The sequence below is a fragment of the Gekko japonicus genome, unplaced genomic scaffold (genome assembly GCF_001447785.1).
Source record: "Gekko japonicus isolate JY-2015 unplaced genomic scaffold, Gekko_japonicus_V1.1 scaffold2860, whole genome shotgun sequence".
Lineage (NCBI taxonomy): Eukaryota > Metazoa > Chordata > Lepidosauria > Squamata > Gekkonidae > Gekko > Gekko japonicus.
The window spans coordinates 191,828-201,573 of NW_015169873.1; the positions used below are offsets into that span (position 1 = coordinate 191,828).

Sequence of the window (9,746 nt, forward strand, 5' to 3'; positions counted from 1 at the left end):
ACGAAATCCCCGCCTCTGCAAAGGGCCCGCCCACACGGCGATATGAGGGTTGTCACGTAGCTGCCTTTGCTTAGTACAGCCACTTCCTTCCCTCGGGGCTTGGTTACCATGGTGATCCTAGGCCTAGTGGTGGGGAGGCCGGCTCTGCACGCTTAATTTTTTTTTAAAAAATCCCCGTCTTTATTTGTAGACATGAACATAAAATATTTTTGTGAAAGGCTCGTCTGAGTCTTTCTGCGGCTCAGACACAGCTCTTTGCTTGGCAAAGGAGCAAAAATACTTGGTGACTAATCCATCAGATGAGGATTCCAATAGGGTTGCCAGATACTGCTTGAGAAGTACCTGGAGATTTAGGGGGTAGAGCCTGAGGAAAGCAGGGGGAGGGGAGGGACTTCAACTGTATATAATGCCATAGAGTCCACCTTTCAAATTAGTCTTTTTCACCAGGTGAACTGATCTCCAAAGCCTGGAGATCAGTTGCAATCCCAAGAGATCTCCAGTCAGCACCTGGAGGTTGGCAACCCTATTGGGCACCCATGGACAAATAAATACATTGAAGTTGTAAAACAAACACCTTTTCCATCCCTCGAGCAAACCTTGTGCAATACTTGTGCCATACGGAGGTAACTCCTTTGAAGGAAGTGGTCTCTATGGCATACCATAGACTCTAGGGGAAAAAACAGAAATCCTAGAATGACATTGCACTATAACTGAGCATCCTCTCCTTCTCAAACTCCTCCATCCCCAAATCTCCAGGCTTTCCCAAAGTGGAGGTGTCAGCCATAATTTTCCTGTCCTATTCCCTATTCCCTGTCCATTTGTTGGGTGATAGTGAGATATTGAAAAAATGGTATTTAGCAGAGATAAGATAGTCCAGCAGAGCCAGAGTAAAATAATTCAGACTGAGAGTCCATGTGTGATTTAAATATAAAGTTTTGACTAAATTCTAGCATGGGAAGGGTAACTGGGATGAAAATAACAACAGAGCATAATCGGCTGCTCTTCTTGTTCTTCAGAACACCAAACAAAGACGGGAAGAGAAGCCATAAAATGGTAATACACCTTGTCACTTTAGTCCCAATCAAATTCCTAGATCAGGGAGAAAATTCCGGGGCAATCCACATCTAAAGAACATTGGTTACATGAGAAACATGTGACTTCCTGTGAGTAACATCAACAAACATTTAACCCCAGACATACTGAGTGTTTTCAACTAGTAATACCCAACACCATTCCTGGTATTCAGGACTCACTTTTGTTTTTAAGCATCAGAATCAGTATCCATATATTCCTGTTTTTCCCCACCAACATGTTAGTATTCATATTATGGAATACTAATCAGTATTCATAAAGGTAAAGGTAAAGGTTCCCTTGCTCGAAAGCCAGTCGAATCCGACTCTAGGGTTGCGGTGCTCATCTCCGTTTCAAAGCCGAAGAGCCAGCGCTGTCCGAAGACGTTTCCGTGGTCATGTGGCTGGCATGACTAAACACCAAGGCGCACGGAACGCTGTTACCTTCCCACCAAAGTGGTACCTATTTATCTACTTGCAATTTCTTGCTTTCGAACTGCTAGGTTGGCAGGAGCTGGAACTAGAGACAGGAGCTCACCCTGTCTGCACCCGGGTCTCGAACTGCTGAACTACTGACCTTCCACAGCCTGCAGTTCAGCGTCTTAACCACTTGAGCCACCGCAGCTCCAATCAGTATTCATACTATGGAACAAATTGTCCAAATCAAAAATAACCAAGGCACAGCAAATCCACAGTAGGTATCTGCATTTTCCTCACTGCCACTGCCTATCCACAGACATTAAAGGTGATGGGTGGGTTTTTGAGGCCAGCACGCAATCTACAACTCCCATCACATCTCTATTGATTTACAATACATGTTATTTTTCCATGGGGGGGGGGAAAGGGGCTCAGAGGCCTACATATAGTTCAAAAACATAACAGTCACAGTAAAAAAAGAAAAGAAAAAAATCATCTACAAAACACCACAAAACATTTCAGAGAAATAAAAACTCAGAAAAGCTTTACTCGCTCAATTTCTGCTTGTTCATAGGGCACAGGAGCCTTGCTAGGAGGGGGCGGGGGGGAGGAAATTTATGGTCCCGGTCACACGAGCGGGATACTGCGCTGCTGAAGAGAGGCAAAGTAGAGCCGGAGCAAAAAGAACCGCGGGAGCGTGATCCGACGCGCCCCGTGGCTCTGTGCTCCGGCCTTTGGCAGGCGATCAGATGTAGCGCGGCAAAAAGGATGTTGCGCGTTTGTGTGCACGCGTGGGACGGGGAACGGCGCTGGCTGTGACGGGCTACCAGCACTTCCCCGATGAGACGCCTGGAGTTGCCGCGCATTATCCGGAAGGTAGTGCTCTTTGGGTAGTACCTTTTTAATGCACGTTTACGGGCCAAAGGGGCGGATCAGGATGTGTGATGCTTCCCAGATGTTGCGGTGTGATCACGCCCGCTTGATGTGCCCCCGATCCGTCCCTCTTGCTGGGGAAATTCTCCCAAGTGACCAGGGCCTATCTTAGTCTTCCTTCCTTTACCTTGCATTCACATGAAGGGTGTTCTGAGCTGGGCATTTTGAAGATGACCTTGTTTTTTAACTCTCCAGCAGAGCTCTCTCCTCTTAACCCTTCCTTTCCAAAACTCACCTGCTCTTTCTTTCAAGTTAAACTCCTTAATCCTAAAGCCACCCAATCACATTGGCCTACATGTATTTTGCTTATCAACATGGCCTTACGTTGTAACAACCCTTTCTGTTCCGACATGCATCAATCTGTGGCTATTTACATTGCTTATCAGCGGCCAGGTCGCTGCCCCTTCAATTATTTTGGAGAGTTCCATTTGGAGCCCTTTTTAGTTCCCCTGTTGATAGCTCGCCCTGCCTCCTGTGGCTGGAGGCGGATTACAGAATAAAGAGAGTGAGTTTTGCTTTTAATCCTACAGCATAAGACATCTGGTGAACAATGCAAAAGGATTAGGAATACAAAATTCAAAGACAGTGTTAGCAACAATGTGAACAGCAAAGTGCCTAAGAAAAAAGATACTATGCGAGCAATGCAAACGGTGGCCATTACATGGTCAAAAATACAATAAAAATCAGATTATCCCTACTACAACACTTCTGCTAGACTGCAGTCCAGTAGCAACTTAGAAACCAAAAAGGGTTTGGGGGGTACAAGCGTTCAGGAGTCAAATCTCTCTTCATAGTAAATTGGTACTTAAACATCTGGGAATTTTTTATAATGAATAAAATTTCTGATTCCATTTCCCAATCCGAACCTCACCTTGGTCTTTCTAATCTAACAGAAAATTGGTGGAATTCCCTTTTTGGATTTCACAGCCCAGGATTTGGAGTCAAAAAATCACAGTCTGGAACAACCGTATCATTATATATTGTCTCTCCTCTGAAATGATGTGGAATTGATGTACTATAATCATATCCTTATATATTCTCATTCGCTTTTTCGCTTTAAAGATGTGAGAGCCAGTTTGGTGTAGTGGTTAAGTGGTGCGGACTCTAATCTGGGAGAACCGGGTTTGATTCCCCACTCCTCCACTTGCACCTGCTGATGTGACCTTGGGTCAGTCACAAGCTCTGGCACAGCTGTCCTTGAAAAAGAGCAGTTTGTGTCAGAGTTCTCTCAGCCCCGCCCACCTCACAGGGTGTCTGTTGTGGGGAGGGGAAGGGAAAGGAGTTTGTAAGCCGCTCTGAGACTCCAAGTGAAGGGCGGGCTATAAATCCAATCTCTTCTTCTTCTATTTAGACTGCATTTTCCTAAAATGGCTTGGTAATATCTGCATTCCTTTTGTAGGAGTGTGGCTTACAGGTTGTTTAAAGGCTGTCGTCTGAAGATGCTGTTGGTGCAATATTGTATTATTGTTGTGACACTAACACTGGCTGTTGTAATTTTTACAATTTTCAATAAACATTTATTAATATCTATTTTTAAAAGGCTCCCTTCGTGCTGCTGTAGCTGCATCTGACAAAGGGGTTTTTGACTCGCGAATGCGCCTACCACAAAAAAGTCTGGTTGCTCTCTCTACTGAACTGAAGTCTAGCTGTTTTACTGCAGTACACCAGCACAGCCACCCCCTGAAATAATACTTATACTCCTGTTTTTTCACCACTCGGAATAACTGGGTATCACTCACAAACTCTGCTATGTCGCTGTTTACTCCCTATTCCTCCTAGGCGCTTATCAATAAATAAAGGGAACGGATGCCGCGGTCATGCACACTAAATAATCCACTTTCAATGCACTTTCCAACTAGATTTTGCTAGTTCACACGGTACAATCCAGTTGGAAAGTGGATTATTTAGTGTCTGTGACACAGCCAAAGACTTTTGCCGGAATTCCTCTTTGCAGCGAACACGCTGCTTTGATCATCCCGCAGCCTGCGTGCACACGGAACCTTACACCCGGAATTAAACTTTGTGATGGTCTGAAAGGTGCCGCTGGACTTCGTTCTACGGCTTCAGACCGACACGGTGCCCCGCCCGAATCGATCTTTGTGATCACAGACAATGACGTGACAGCCAAGGGTTAACCCCCGCAGGGACTCAGGACCCGCCTTCCCCTGGAAACGATTTGCATACGCGGCGATCATAGGCTGCCGGTCGCCGTCCTCCCCCATGCCGAGCCAATCAGCGCATTTCCTGTTCCACCTCCCTGCAATGAGATGGTTTCTCTTTCCTTTCCACCTACGACCTACGAGGAAAACAATCCATTTACCGGCGCTGCTTCCCCTTGAGAATTAGGTTGGAAAATGCAGTGAGTATAACAAGAGCGGTGGAGTAGGACAAACATTCAAAGGGTAGAGAAGGCTTCATCGGCAGGGCTATAAGTAAGATTTCCCCCTCCCCGCGGGGAGGACGGTGTTACTAAAGATCAGCCTTGGGACATTAGGCACTGGCATGCCTTCATTCCATAGCTTGGCAGCTAAGAATGGCGTGGGAGGAGGCCACCTTCTCTCCTGGCCCCTGCTCCTGTGCCTTTAACAGCAACAGATTTTTGTCGTTTCAGAAGCTTCGCTGGCTGATTTGATTGATTTCTGCATTTTTTTTAAAAAAAGAAACGCTTCCTTTCCTCTAAGGCGCTTGCTTCCTCTTTTGAAATCGATGCTTGTTGCGCTTTCTGTTTTACTCTTAATAATGCTTTCTGTTTTAATGTGTGCCTGCATGGCGCTTGGGAGGGAAGGCGGCAGGGTGTAGCTGGATCTTGGAAGCTAAGCACGGTTGTGATACCTGGAAGGGAGACCACCGAGGAAGGCTCTGGAGAGGAAGGCAGTGGCCAACCACCTCTGCTCACTTACCTTGAAAGCCCCGTGTGCTGGGGTGGTCATAAGCAATGTTCCCTCTAAGCTGTGGAGTCTCGTGAGCAAAAATTCTACTTTGTGAGCTCCTGGCATTAAAGTTGTGAGCAAGCCATTTGGCTCCTGCATTAATTAGTTTGCTCTGGAGCCATCCTTCCTGAGCTGAGACAAAAATGTGTGAGCTGGAGGATAAAAAACTGTGAGCTAGCTCACTGTAACTCCGCTTAGAGGGAACACTGGTAAGTCTAAGCTAAGCATGGTCGACACTTGGAAGGAACACCACCAAAAAAGGCTCTGCAGAGGAAGGCAGTGGCCAGCCACCTCCGCTTCTTGGTTGCCTTGAAAGCCCCTTGCTGGGGTGGCCATAAGTCTAAGTTAAGCTCTGTTGATATTTGGAATAGAGACCACCAAGGAAGGCTCTGCAGAGGAAGGTAGTGGCCAGCCACCTCTGCTTCTTGCCTGCCTTGAAAGCCCCTTGCTGGGGTGCCCATAAGTCAGCAGCAACTTGACACACTTTATATACACACACAAACACACTCACACACTCACACATGCTTCTTTTGTCTACCATCCTGAACTCCTGCTGAGTCTGTTCCTGATTGTGGGAGATGTGGGGATGCCGTTATGTGTTGAAGCGTGCAGGTTAGGATAACATGATTCAAAGGAGGACAAGGCCCTTATACCTTTAAGGGATGGTTTATGTAGCTAGCATTCCCCGTGTAATGGCAGTTCTTGATCTGCAGCCCAGTGTGGAGGTGGTGGTCACCTGACACACGTGGGGAATGTGGCTCTGCAGATGCTCTGACTTGCAAATCATGGTGGTTTGAAAGTTATTTGGAAATAAAAGACCTGCTTCTTCAACACAATGCATCATGAACTTGTGGAACTCACTGCTGCTAGATGCAGTGGTGGCTGCACCTTCGGATGGCTTTAAAAGGAGATTGGACAAATTCGGGGAGGACAGGCCCATCAGTGGTGTGAGGCCTTGATGCTTAAAAACAGCTGTAAGAGGAGGCTTTCACTGCTGCGCCTCTTGTAGCTAAAACAGGACAGTGGAATGGAAGAATGATCAGTCTGATCCAGCAGGGCTCTTTTTATCTTCTCATGAAAAGAGTCTGTTGGCTGGTTGAGCCATCTCCATGAAAGGGAAATTCTAAAGACAGAACTTCAAAAAGTGCAGCTTTTCTTACTGATGTTTGACCTAGTAAACTGTGTCTTCTACACAACTCCTAAAATTTATCCTGATGTTAGTTGGGATAATGTCCCCATCCCTGTGAAAGCCAGAAATACAAGTTCCTTTGGAAGCAATTTGGGGTTTGTAGTTCAGATGCTGGCTTGCATGAAATATATACAATGCGGCCAGGGCTTTTTCTTTGGAAAAAGAGGTGCCGGAACCAGTGTTCCCTCTAAGCTGGGATACTGTGAGCCAGCTCACAGTTTTTTAGCCTCCGGCTCACACATTTTTGTCTTGGCTCAGGAAGGAGGGCTCCAGAGCAAACTAATTGATGCAGTAGCCAAATCGCTCGCTCACAACTTGAATGCCAGCAGCTCACAAAGTAGAATTTTTGCTCACAAGATTCACCAGCTTAGAGGGCACATTGGCCGGAACTTTCAAGAGGGCAATGAAGTTTTCTAATCTGTGTACTGAAAATTCATGAACTTTTAAACACTTTAAAAAGAATTTTGTTGAAGAGGTTCCGGAACTGCGTTCCGATGCGTTCCCCCAGGAAAAAAGCCCTCACTGCGGCCACCACTAACCTTGACTCTTTTGCTCTTTCTCTTGCGCTGTTGCAGAGCGTCCGCCATGAATGCCGTTGAGATCCGAGAGCAGGACCTCAGGGAGATGGGCTCCCTGATCCAATCCCGCGTGGTCTTGGAAGTGTCCACTCAGGTCCAGTCGCTCCTGGATTCCCTGGACACCACCACACTGGACATCGCAGTGACAGGCGAATCGGGGGCGGGCAAATCCACCTTCATCAATGCGCTGCGGGGTCTACACGACAGCGACCCCTGTGCCGCCCGCACTGGCGTTATTGAGACCACGGCTTGCCCCACGCCGTACCAGCACCCTCACCTGCCCAGTGTCCGGCTCTGGGACTTGCCTGGCATCGGCACCCCTTGCTTCCAAGCCGAGACCTACCTGCACCAGACCGGGTTTGAGAGGTACGATTTCTTCGTCATCGTCGCCTCCGAGCGCTTCCGGGAGAGCCACGTGCAGCTGGCCCGTGCCGTGAAAGCCATGGGCAAGCGCTTCTACTTCGTTCGGTCCAAGGCGGACCAGGACTTGCGTGCGTCGCAGCGGCGCCGGCCGACCCGTTTCCAGGCCTTCCGTCACCGCCGCGGCGGTGCAGAAGAAGAAGGACTCCCTGCGCAAGCACATTTGGAAGAAGGCCCTGCTGGCCTGCTTTGTCTCCGCTTTGCCTGGCCTTCCCATCCACCTGAACATCCCGATGCTCATGAAGACGCTCGTCTCGTACCGCAGGAATTTCGGCCTGGATGACGCCTCCCTGGGGGCCTTGGCTCTCGCGTCCTCTAAGCCGTCTTGTGAACTGAAGAGTCAGGTCCGCTCGACCTTAGGGAAGGATCTCTCGGAGAACACGGTCCACAGCGTCTTGAGCCAAGCCGCCCTCTACGGTCAAGTGGCTGCCCGGCTAGTGAAGAACAAGCTGCCGCTTTTGGACAACTTAGTCGCTGGGGGCGTCTCTTTTGTGGCCGCCTACTACCTGCTGCACACGGCCCTGGACAGCTTTGCGCAAGATGCCCAGAGGGTCCTTGAAAAGGCCTACGATTTTGAGGACGACCTCCAAGGTTCGCTCTGTTATCCTCCAGATCCTGGGTTCCTCTTTGATTGAGGTTGGGCCGGGAAAGACGTCACCGCCAAGCGTTTGCGACAGCCAGATGTTCACGACTCCTGCTCGGCTCCGGTTTCTCTTCATTCATTGTCATGCTGGGCCATGCCTGACTAAATGTGTGACTAACAGGGCCACGGGAATGCACTGATAAATCTGAATAATCGTAACATTTCCACGAAAGGGTTCTCTAGGCATACTGAGGAGGACATGCCTTCAACAAACAGTGCTGCTTTACATTGGAAATATATATTACGCACTTAAAAATGGCAGGACTGGATATTGGAGAATTGTCTATGTGTTGTGGATGACATATACTACGGGGAGGTCATTATATCTGGTGGATCTTATGACCCCTCTGGTTTCCCCTGCCATGACTGCAAAACGTGTCAGATTTATGTGCCTTTCTGGGTTAGGGAGTGGTGGCTGATTGGGGAACAGGGTACCAGTCTTCCCATCTGGAAGATGAATGCAGAGAACTGTGCCATTTTTACAGGATATGTCTTTTCCCAATGGGATTTTTTTAATGGGCATGTTGGGGTCGGGGTCTGGGGAAATGGTAACTTACAGCAATCATGTCGACCATTTTAAATGACTCCGATGGGAGGGAATTTTATTGGAAGGGAGGTAATATCAGTGGTTGGATCCAGGACTTTGATATCTATTCAATGGCCGGCTGAACTGTAGGTTTCCAATGGAGAGGGTTTAGCTGTGGGAGGACATCAAGAGAAGGACGCTGGAAGGCTGTTTTGCACCGTAATAATATGAATTGCTGCAAAAATGCAGACCTTCCAAGGCATTCCTCAGAGTCATCATATCTCTGCTCAGAAGCTTAATCTCCACATGGACTGGTTCTGTCTCTGCATCGTCTGTGAGCGGGTCCTGGCTTTTATTAGCGCCCAGCTAATATTTACAAAGACAACACGGGGGAGCATTTTTTTCTGTGTCAGCCGTTCAGCGTCCTGGGAAGCCATGAAGTACCTTTGAAACGGCAATTTCAGTGAAAAAACAAAAGCATTTCCCCAGCAGGCCGCTGGCAGACACAGCCACCGTAGCAAATGCCTCGTCTTGTCATTTGCGAGGGCGTCGCGTTGCGTGACATGCCAGCTCTCTTAATGCATTACAGCCTCTTCTTCTCCTTTTTTAAAAATTTAAAATACAGACTTCTGCTACTTAGGAAGCTTAGCAGCTGACGGATTTTAAATCACAACACTCTCTGATCTCTTAATAGCTGCAACTCTTAACAGTACAAGAGACGAGATAAAAGTTGCCTTTCTCTAGATATATATAAGCTTAGCAGCTGACGGATTTTAAATCATAACACTCTCTGATCTCTTAATAGCCGCAACTCTTAATAGTACAAGAGACGAGATAAAAGTTGCCTTCCTCTAGATATATTTTTGGCAACGCGAAGAATGTTTTCATTCAATAAAATCTTTATTCTTCTGCTTCTGTGGCTTTTGGTATGTGTCCGTGGTGCTGACAGGGCCTGGATCTTGGAGGGGCCCTCTTGAAGTAGGAAGGAGACGTTAAGGACGGTAAGAGAGCATATACGGGGAACCCCAAACCAGCTCTCC

At 47.7% G+C, this 9,746-nt stretch overlaps 1 pseudogene; it reads left to right on the forward strand.

Annotated features, from left to right (window-relative positions):
- The first annotated feature begins 4,711 nt into the window (after positions 1-4,711).
- Positions 4,712-9,397, forward strand: LOC107115686 (annotated as a pseudogene).
- Positions 9,398-9,746: the final 349 nt, after the last annotated feature.